Below are 12,064 nucleotides of genomic sequence, written 5' to 3'. Positions count from 1 at the left end.
ACTCTCCTTCACTGAATTTTTTCTTATACCAGTTCTGTAAAATTCCTTTAGAAAAACACTTCTAGTATAAATTTGCCCAAACATACACACAAAAGGAATCCTTATCAAAAGGAATTACTGAGTCATTTCAATGTACAGGTCAGAATATCTATTCAAACTGAGAATTATTTGACCACTGGTGATCTAGATATATTGCCATTATGAGTTCCCTGAAATTTCTTCATCTAAACTTTATTCTTTTTTAAAAAATTAAGATTTGTAATATAAGTTCATTGAATAAGATTACAATAGCTATATTTAACTGTAAAGAGAAGTGAACTAAAGAAATATATAAGACCTCTATTTCAGGCCAAGATGGAAAAACAGGGAAATATTTACCCTCTGGCCTGAAACCACCAGAATGAACAAGCAATGTTTTTTGGTCCTAGTAGACCAAGGTAGTGGCTAATATTGAAATAACAAATTATCAGAAAAAAAAAAAGAGTGATACAGATACAGAACTCTTGATATTAGCAAAGCATCACCTTCACACATCCATCTGAGTCCTGATTAACAAACATGTGAATAAAATACTAAGTAAAGATTCATGTGAATAATTACAAATTAATGATCAACACTCACACAGGGATGGAATTAGTTCTTGTCCCCATCATCCAGACTGAAAATCCTAATGATTCAACAGGCATGGGAGAGAGTACACAAAAGAGTTGCCTTAATATTAGGGAACAAGTAAACCTAGGAAGAGAATTGTTCCAGTCCTTCCTAAATTATCTGAAAAGCAAGATCTCACAGGCTCAAACATTTCAAGAAACTTAAATTGTACAGGAATAAAGCCAAAAATTGTTAGAATATAAAAACACCCAGCATCTAACAAGGTAAAATTCACATTATTCACAGTACAATAATACTTTAGCAAGAATATTATGGAGCATAAAAATACAATATATACTGAAGATGTAAATTACTCAGATGAACCTATTCAAAACTAACAAAAATGTTAGAATTTTCAGAGAAAGTTAGACTAAAATTATAGTACTTTTTAATATGTGTTTAAACAGTTGAGAGACATGAACTGTGTAAAAGAACTAAATTGAACTTGAGAAGACAACTACAATGCATAAGATAAAGAATACTCTGAATAGAATAATCAACTAATTAGAATAAATTGAAAAAAAATAATTAGCTTGAAGACCTAGAAATATTTTTTCAAATTGAAACAGAGACAAAAGAGACTCAAAATCCATGAACAAAATACCAGTGAACTTTTGGAATATTAAAGTGGCCTAATGTATATATAATTGGAATCCATGAAGAGAGGAAAGAGAAGTAGAGGTAAAATAAATATTTTGAAAAAATAGGGACTGACTTTCTTTTCCAAATCTCAATGAACTCAAGTCACAATAATCACGAAGAAAACAATAAGGCATATCTTAATCAAATTACTTAAAGCCAGCGAGAAAGACAAAAAGAAAAAAAAAATTTTTTTAAGCCAGTAGATAGTATGTACCAAGGAAAAATATAGGAATGATACATTTTTTCATTGAAAAAAAAAATGTAACCAAGAGAAAGTTAGATTGAAAAGTTTAAATGCTGAAAGAAAACAGAAGTCAATCTGAAATTCTATATTCAGCAAAAATATCTTTCCCAATTGAAGGTTAAAAAAGTATATTTTTCAGACATACAAAAGTTAAAAAAAAAATATATATATATATATAAAACAAGACTCACACTATAATATTAAAGGAAGTCCTTCAGACAGAAGGAAAATATCAGAAAAGAATCTGTATCAATACAAAGGAAAGAAGAACACTGGAAAAAGTAATTATTTAAATCTCATTAGATATAATTGACAGTTTAAATGCAAGTAATAAGAGTATATATACTATAAACTTATAAAATATATAAACAATAAAAGGATGACAACAAAAGGTCAAAATTCAAGAGAGAAGTAGAAGCATACTATTATAAATACACTAATGTTTTTACACATCACATGGAGTGGAATAATATAACATAAATGTAGACTAAGGTAAGGTAAGGCTTCATACTGTTTACCACAAACCATAAAACAATCATTAAAAAATTAACAAATAGCTAATAAGTCAACAGAATAAATAAAATGTTATTAATTCTGCATAACTAAATAAGGCAGAAAATAGGAATTACAAAAGAAAGGACCAAAAGAAAACAAAAAAAAATAGAATAAAATTTAACCATCTGAATAATTACATTTAGTGTAGTAGTTTAAACCCCCAATTAAATGGTAGAGAATGCCAGATCTGATTATTTTAGAAAGCAAGATACAACTATATGCTACCCAAGGGAAGACACAAATAAGTTGAAAGTGAAAGGATGGGGAAACAAGTATCATACTAATCAAAAGAAAGCTAGAATGAATATATCAATAAGAGAAAAAATAGATTTCTGAGCAAAGAATATTACCAGTGACAATCATTTCATACTGATAAAGGGATCAATGAATTTAGTGGAAATAATCCTAAATATGTATCTACCTAAGAAAAGTTCCAAAATACATGAAGCAAAACTGATGAAATGGCAAGGAGAAATATGTAAATCCACACTGTAGCTGGACACTTCAGTAGCCCTCTCTCTCAATTAACCAAACAGGTAGAACATATATCATTGAGGTTATAGAAGATGCAGAAATTTGGACAACACTATCAAACTGAGCTAAATAACATTATACTTAACAGCAAAAAACACATTCTTTTCAAAAATATCACATTTTGAACCCAAAGAAATTGCATTAAATTTTAAAAGATTCAACTCTTAAGAATGTTCTATGGCCACAATGGCATTAAATTAGACATCAATAATAGAAATACTACATTTTTAATTTCCCCATATATTTGGGAACTTGGTAATATAATTCATAATCACATGAATTAAAGAAGAAATTTTTTAAAAACATGAAATTAAAGTACAATTTAGGAGATGTCTTTAAAATATAGCAAACAAATATAACAAAATAACTATAAAAAAAAGTCTCTAATCAATGGATGTTATTTTAATTTAAGAATCTGAATAAGAACAAATGCAATAAAAAGAAAGAAGAAAAACTAAAGATCAGAGTAAAAAATCAATGAAATAGAGCACAGAGTAACAGTTTTTTAAAAAAAATTAACAAAATCGACACCTACTTTGTTGAAAATATCAGTAAAATTCTTATACATCTAGGCAGACTATTAGAGGCAAGAAAACAACACAAATCAATACCATAAGGAATAAAACAGGTTACATCGCTGAGACATCTACAGTTATTGAAAGGACAGTAAAGGCACATTATAAACAAATTCATGCCAATAAATTCAGTAACTTAGATTAAATAGACACATTTCACAAAAGGAAAAAAGCTCATTAAAGAGAAATTATCCTGAATAGACCTTTATCTACAAAAGCATTTGAATATGTAGATAAAACCATTCTCACATCAAAAATTCCAGGTTTAGATGGTTTCACTTTCAAAATATACCAAATGTTTAAAGAAAATAATGTTAAAAATTCCACAAAAACTTGTCCAGAATATAGAAGTGGAATAAGTAATTTCAAACTAGTTTATTATTACCATGATACCAAAACTATAGACAGTACAAGAAAAGAAAAAACAGACAAGTATTTTTCATGAATATAAATGCAACAACTTACAAAAATAACAGATCAAGTGCAAAATGCAAAAAAAAAAAAAAAGTTAATAGATCATGACCAAGTGGGATCATGACCAAGAGGATGCAAGTTACTAATTTTAGAAATGGAGACATCACTACAGATCTGAAGAACATTAAAAATATAACAAGGAAATACTATGAATAACTCTGTGCCCTCAAATTTGATAGCCTAGGTGAAATAAACCACTTCCTTGGAAAACAATCTAGTGAAACTCTCACAAGAAGAAACAGATAAGCTGAACAAGCCACTCTTTATTAAAGAAATTGAATCCACTGTTAATAACTTTCCCAAACAGAGAACATCATGCCCAGATTTGTTCAGAGAATTTCAACAAACAATTAGGGGAAGAAATATGCCAATTCATTATAATCATTTTCAGAGGATAAAAGCAGAGGGATTATTTCCTGACTCATTTAAAGAGGCCAGCATTATTCTAGTACCAATAACAGGAAGACCGTATAAGAAAACTACAACTCAGTACCTCTATGGAACATAGATACACACATTTTCAACAAAATATTAGCAAACTGAATCCAAGAAAGTATAAAAGGATTTATATACTACAATCGAGTGGGATATCCCATTTATGAAAGGATGTTTTAACATTCAAAAATCAATTAATGTAATTCATCACATCAACAGACTAAAAGGAAAATTCACACTATCATATCAATAGACACTAAAAAATGAAAAATTCTAACATCCATTTATGCTAAAAGCTCTCAGAAAACTAGAATTAGAGAGGAACTTTCTCAATTTGTTAAAGATTATCTAAGAACAACCTGCAGCTAACATTATAGTTAATAGTGAGAAACTTGAGACATTTCCACTAAGATCAGGTACAAGGCAAGGATGTCACTACTCCTTTTCAACATCATACTGGAAGTCCCTACTAATGCAACAAGGCAATAAACAAACATAATAAGGTATACAGATTGGAAAGGAAGATACAAAACATCTCTTTGTTTTGCAGATGACACGACCGTCTATGTAAAAAAATTTGAAAAAATTAACAAAAAAACTCCTGGAACTAATAAGTGCTCTAAGTGACTAGCAAGGTTGCAGAATACAAAGTTAATATACTTAAGTCAATTGCATTCCTATATACCAGCAATCAACAAGTTGAATTTGGAATTAAAAACAGTAACATTTACATGAGCACTCCCCAAAATAAAAGTTAGGTATAAATCTAACAAAATATGGAAAAATCTATATGAGGAAAACTACATAACACTGACAAATGAAATAAATGAATAAATAGGGAGATGTTTATTGATAGAAAGACTCAATAGTCCCAAAATTTTAGTTTTTTCCTAAATTGATCTATAGATTCAATGCAATCTCAATCAAAATTCCAGAAAGCTTCTATATTGACATAGTGACTCTAGAGTTTATATGAAGAGACAAAAAACCAGACTGGACACCGTAGTATTGAAGGAGAAAATTCTAATTGGAAGACTGATGCTCACTGACATCAAGACTTACTACAAACCACAGTAATCAAGACAGCACAGTATTAAACAAAGTAAGCAATGGAAAACAGAGACCCCAGAAATATATCCTATAAATATAGTCATCTGATCTTTGACCAAGAAGCAAAAGCAATACAATGGAGTAAATATATTCTCTGCCACAAATGGTACTGGAACAATCAGACATCTACATGCCAAAAAAAAAAACCACATAATTCATAAAAAACAAATTATTAAATTGGAACTCAAATTTAAAAATTGTGCTATTTGAAAGACACTGAAAAGACTACAGAAAGTCCACTGAAATCTACCAAAAAAATCTAATAAAGTGAATTTAACATGGTCGCTAAGCACAAGATCAATATGCAAAAAACAGTTGTATATCTTTATACCAGTGAACAAACAATTGGAAATTGAAATTTTAGAAAATGCCATTATAATACATGAAGATAAAGCCAAATACTGACAGAAAATATTTGCAAAGCACTTATCTGAAGGTCTTCTATTCACAATATTAAATTATACTTTGAATTAATAATAAAAGGCAAATAAATTGTAAAAATTGCCAAAATACCTGACCAGTTATTTTATTATAGGCAATTGACAGATGGCAAACATGTACGTGAAGTATGTGAAAAGAAGCTCAGTATCATTAGTCACTAGATATATGAAAACTTACTTTATACTGTGATACTGCTGCAGATCTATTAGAACAGCTAAAATTGAAGCCTAATCTACCGTCAGGCATAATGTGGAGGAACTGGCATTACTGTGCAGAGTGGCAATACTGGAGCAGATAGCCAGATATGAGTAGAGAAAGGGGACATAGGCCAAATGGCTGGAAACCATACATCTTTTGAACAGTGGGGGTCCTTGGGCAGATAGAGAAAAGCAGGAACCTCCAGACTGGCAAGAAACCACACATTTTGGGGTGACAAGTGGCCTGGAGGCAGACAGAGAAAGGTGGGAAAAGGCAGGAATCTCCAGTGTCCAAATGTAACCTTTTGCTCATTGTGTCCTCATTATAATAAAATTAGCCTTGCAGATAAGAAGTATCCAGCATTCACCTACACAATGACAATTCCAATCAAGACCAAATAAGGACAAAAATCCCTCCTCCCCTTGGGAAGGTGGAGGTGGCATGAAAACCAGGGAATACAACTCCAAACTCCTTCTCCAATAAATATTCCATCCATTTACTTTTACACCCTATGTAACCAGCTAGTCAAAGAAACTCAGCACAGGTGCCCACCTGAGCCAGCCTGCTCTCCCCTTGAGAGCATCCTATTACTTAATAAATTCTCACTTTACTTTGTTGAATTCTGTGTCTTGTCTCTGAATTATTTGTGACGAGACAAGAAACTACTCCCCAGTAACAGTAGGAATGTAAAACAATGCAACCACTTTGAAAAATTGTTTGATGATATCTTAAAAGTCATACACTTACCTATCGTATGATCCAGACAATCCACTCCTAGGTATCACCCATTGAAAATGAAGGCAGGTGTCCACACAAAAACTTGAACATGAATGTTCAATCCAGCTTGTTTATAAAATCTGGAAAAAATTCAGATATCTTTCATCAAGTAAATGAATAAACCAATGTGATGAAACCAGAGAATGTATTACAACTCATAAAAAAATGTCATGAACTACTGATACACACTACAATGTAGAAGAATTACAAACTAATTTTATTCGTAAAAGAGACAAAAAAGTACATGTTTTAATTCAATTTACATACACTTCTAATATATACTGATAAAAATATCAGTGTGTGCCTGGAGGAGCTCTGCACTACAGCCTCAGGTGTTCCCTGTACTTAAACTAGAGTAGAAGCAGCTGCAGAGAATTGCTACTATCTGAAAGCTTCTGGTGACTCAGTTTAAGATTAGATTTTTTTGCTTTCTTTTCCATCACCACCATGAAAGATAGAAATAGCTTTCACTATTGTTTGAATTGCCACTACTTCCATGACCTTCAAACCTTATCTAACCACAAAGAATCTGGCAAGCTGTAATCCAAATAAGCAATAAAACAAAACAAGCTTGAGCTCTTACAGAGACACAGTAACTGGAGAACAGGAGCTGAAGCTAAGCTGACTGGGTTGGAGTGGTCTATCATTATCATGACTTTGCTGATTTAAACTCATCCCTCCCTCAAACCCATTAGAAAATAATACAGAAAGGAAATTCAGAATCTATTTAGATATTATTTAAATATCTTTATGATAAGAGTCCTGGCCAAAAACGAAAAATAAATAAATAAGAAGAGAAATTAGAAAATAATCAAATTCAATCAGGAATTATTTCACTGTGATTTTTTTAAACCAATAAAATAATACAAGCCAAAAAAATGGGGAAATGGTAATGACGAATAGATAAAACAGAACAGCAGTGTATCTGTTGTTGAAACTGGGTGTTGCATGTGTGATTTTTAAAAGTAACATTCATGTTAAGCATTTTTTTTTAAATAATTGAAGTGGTAATTAAGAGTTAAGTGAAGGAATTAGTCATGATTTGGGATTTAGGTTTCAGATAAATTGGAAGAAACAGGTAATTATACAAACTGTATTCAGAAAGTAGATTTTGAAACCAATCCTTCTCAAAGATCTCTGCTTGATACACCCATGCTCATGTAGAAAAATAACTGAGAAAATATGTATTTTTAAGGCCCAACATGTATATCTCAGCTTTCTGATCTGTTAGCTAATTAACAAACTCCTTTGTTTAGGCTGACAAGTTCTACTCCCTTGAAATAATTAAGCTCTTTTCTTAAGTACTTTTTTTAAATAAAAAAAAATTAATTTTAATCTCAGGAAGATTTATTATTAAATAGGATAACAAAATAAATCATGCCCATGGTATTAGCAATTTTGTATTCAATTAAATCTGTTTAAATGTCATGTAACATTTTAGCAACTTAGTAAATTTGGAGGATCTAATACACTAGGTTTCAAATTTTCATTTAACATGTGGAATTTTGTATTTTTTAAGATTTTAATTAGGAATGTATATGATAATTTATTTGATTTAGTCTATAAACAGCATTGGACTGAGCAAACTTTAATTTCACTGTATTAATAAATTAATATATTAAATTTAAGAGACATTTAATTGCTTCAAAAGTTTACTTAGTATGTCATATACAAAATTGAACTGTTTGAAAGAAAATGGAATATACTAAATTTTAAAGTTTGAACTATGAGGAAATTTAAGTTTTAAATTAAAATTATATGAGAATATAATCTGCTTAACTTGAGGTAAACAAACATGAATAAAATAAAATGTAATTTTCTTTACTAGATTTATAAATATAACAGCATTATTTATAAGCTGAATTTAAATGCTTAAAGAATACTAGATTCTAAAGTTACTTTAATAACTTAATATCAATTTAAAACTTGAATGGCTTTAATAAATTCTAATCTGTGCAGAAAGTTCACCTAAGAATTAAAAACATCTCACAGTAAAATTGGCCACTATGTGAAAACAATGCATCTCCAAAGGGGAAAAATATATATTTTATTTATTTATTGTGTATTTATCAACATATTGACATAGGACCAAGCTTAATTTCTCAATCAAGAAATGTTTTATTAAACCAGGGAAGATTCAAGTCGAAGGAGATAATGGTGGATGAAATTAGGAAAGAAAAATTATGGAATTAGAGAGGTGAGTAAAAATGAGAGATCATTAGGAAGAAAATCAATAGTCTGAGTGTTAGGCAGTTAGATAGAAATGAGCACCGATTAACAGGAGAGGAAGGGGGAAAGAGCAACCAGAAAATAACAGTACGCCTTTACTCAGAATAAGGGGCTCCAAAAACTTACTTTCTCTAAAATGAGGGCCAGCGAAGAAGCTGGTTAGGATTGAACACTGCAGCCGCTCAATAGAGAGAAGATTCTGGCTTAACCTGACACAATGCTCATTATAACGTAACTAACATTGCAGTTTGAGCCCCCTCCCATAGGTTTCTCTGCGTGCATTGTGGATAAGAACCTGCACAAAAGGGATGAGCACGAGGAACGTGATCTGTAAATCAGCCTTAGCACTCAAAGAACCTGAGCTGTCAATCAGCCTGAGCACTCAAAGAACCTGAGCCATCAATCAATCAATCAATCAATCAGGAAAACGCCCCCTAACGCTAAGCCAGGATATAAAAACAGAAAAAACAAAGGAAAGGTACCATTTTTTCTTGGATTGGCCGGCTCCCAATTCTCAGGAGTGTAGTTTGGTTTTTTACCTTTTTATTTTACTAATAAAATCTTGTTTATACCACGCTTTCTGTCTCTTGTTAAAAATTCATTTTTTTCTGCTAAGAACCAAGGTAATTCTTATTTCCCTCCTGCTGGTAGCATAAGTGATGGATTAGATATAAAGTTGAAGATTAAATTGTGATTCCCTGGTCTCTGGCCCCTTGGAACAGTTCAGGCATGTTGTCATTCACTGGAATAAGGAACTCTAGAGGAGGCCATTTTAAGGGATTGAGGTGCATGGGTTGGATTTAGTTTCTCAATATTAAGTTTGGGGTTAATACATGTTTAGGACTCAGAGAAGATACCAGAGCTAGAGATATAAATTTGGGAGTCACTTAGATATAAATATTTAACCAACCTACTCAGAAAAAGTTATATAGACTGAGAAGAAGAAAGTTCAAGATGAAGTGTCAAGAACCCCAACACTAATGCTTAATTAAGTAAATGAAAATGTGATGGCAGGTAAAAAAAAAAAAAAAAAAAAAAGGACAGAGTGACCAAAGTGGTAGAAGAAAAACCAGCAAAGTTTTGTCAGGGAATACAATAGATGAGAGATTTTTCAGTCCAAATGTTCCTAAGAAGTTAAGCAAGACAAAATATAAAATATCCAATAAACGTAAAGACATAGAGGTACGGGTCATTGGTAACCTTAGTAAGACTAGGAGTGTAAGTAAGGTTGAAGTCGGATGTAGAGGTGTCAGAAAGTTAGTGAAAGAAGAAATTCATCCATAATGGAAGGAGGCTGATTAGGCAACAGGAGGACCATGTGTGGTCAACATTGTATGTTTAGTATTTTCTCTTAAAACAGGAGATACTGTAAAGTGGCAGAATGTGGATATTGAATGTACAAGAGAAAGTAGTTGGATTTTCAGTTCTTGAGATGGCAAAAGGAACCATAATCTACGGCACAATTTAATCACCTAAAATATTTGGAGGAACAGCCCCTGCATTGTACCAGGAAATAAACTGCGGACACAGGAAGATTGGTAGGAGGCTTTCCCATCTTAAACCTTCTGCATGGAGAGGATTTAGTGGAAGATCAGATGTGTGTAAATAATGGAAAAGTTTTAAAGTTACTGTCTTAGCAAATTAGGGCACTGAATTTGAACACAGAATTTTAGTAGCATGCATCAATTGAAATGTCAAACTCCATTGCAATCATCCTTAAGGTTCTTGGTTCTGTGTCTTTCATATCTGCAACATGCCCTTATTACAACTAACAAAGCACAGAAATAACTTACAAATTCTTTCACTGTTTGTGTTTTTGTCATGCCAGGTAAGGAAATTCAGGTTGTTAATGAATGAATGTGATATGAACTTTTTGCTGGATAGAACACAAATGAAGAAAGAACTGACAGGAAAAAAAAAGGATATGGATTGGGTGTTTTAATGAAAAGAAATTATTTATAGTTTTCCTTATGACTAAGGAAGTCAGTTTTTTTTTTTTTTTTTTTCTAGACAGGCATATGCTTTGTTAACTTTAGAGATTAGAGTCAAGGCTATCAAAAGTTCCTCTTGCGGAGGAGGCATTTAAAAAATAATGGTAAAAAAGTCTTTATAAATCAGGAGGTTAAGAAATTATGGGTCAAAATCATCAGAAGGAAAGTTATCCATGCAATGTATGAAACCATTCAAAGAACTGAACAATGTCTTTTGTGAAAGAGTCAGTTTTTAAGAATTTAATGTGTGTCAACTATTAGGAGTGAGGAAAGATCGTTGGGGAGGGGTTTTAAACAATGACAGGGACCACAAAGCCTTATACATATTTTACTTTGGTGGTGTGTTGACTTGTTTTCCTAGAAGGTGGTGAGGAAATGGGCTAGAAGCAATAATTAAGAATATCACCTGGGGCGGGGTGGAAGGGGAGAGGTACTTTTCAGGGAAGAAAAGGTTCAGTCACAAAAGGAGCAGAAGCTATAATTAGGAGTATCACCTGGGGCCGGGTGCGGGGGGAGGGGAGAGGTACTGAAGAGGAAACTCTTCAGGGAAGAAAAGTTTCAGTCGCAAAAGAAGGCACAGGAAATTATTTCATGAAAGAGTGATAAAGCCACCGAAAATATGTAAATTCCTTTAAGGAAGAAGAATTTGGGAGGTAGAGGATGAACAGAGGTCATAACTGAGATACAGGATAGTTGGGAGAGATTTGACCTAGGAACTGAAGTTTCATGTATTAATTTCTGAAAACACGTAACAGGCCTGGGGATCTGGTTTAAAGAATATTTGAGGTCTATATTCATTTTCTATGTCTGAGTAACAAATTACCACTAATTTAGTGGCTTAAAATAATGCCCATTTAGTAACTCACATTTTTGTAAGTCAGAAGTCCAGGCAGGCGTGAGGGTTCTCTGCTTAGAATCTCTTAAGACCAAAATCAAGATTTCAACCAGGTTGGGTTCTTAACTGGAGTGTCCGGAGAAGAATTTGCTTCCAAACTCATTCAAGTTGTTTGTAGAATCCTGTTCCTCCAGGCTGACTGAGGGCCCTATTTTCTTACTGGCTCTCAATCAGGAGGTGCTCTTAATTCAGAGAATTTGCTTCCAAACTCATTCAGGTTGTTTGTAGGATCCAGTTTCTCGGGGCTGACTGAGGGCCCCATTTTCTTACTGGCTCTTGATCAGGAGGTGCTCTTAGCTTCTGAAGGCTATCA

At 32.3% G+C, this 12,064-nt stretch overlaps 1 long non-coding RNA gene across 1 annotated transcript in view; it reads right to left on the bottom strand.

The window, feature by feature from the left end:
* LOC141577524 (uncharacterized) overlaps positions 1-12,064 on the bottom strand; it is a 366,010-nt gene that overhangs the window by 241,714 nt on the left and 112,232 nt on the right. Inside the window, exon 5 of the long non-coding RNA XR_012506664.1 lies at positions 6,607-6,716. This is a non-coding gene — a long non-coding RNA (uncharacterized LOC141577524). The remainder of the gene's footprint in view (positions 1-6,606; positions 6,717-12,064) is intronic.

This window comes from Camelus bactrianus, chromosome 1 (assembly GCF_048773025.1).
Source record: "Camelus bactrianus isolate YW-2024 breed Bactrian camel chromosome 1, ASM4877302v1, whole genome shotgun sequence".
In the NCBI taxonomy this organism is placed as follows: domain Eukaryota; kingdom Metazoa; phylum Chordata; class Mammalia; order Artiodactyla; family Camelidae; genus Camelus; species Camelus bactrianus.
Note: the sequence above shows the minus strand (reverse complement) of the source record. Positions and strands in the feature narration are given on the sequence as shown.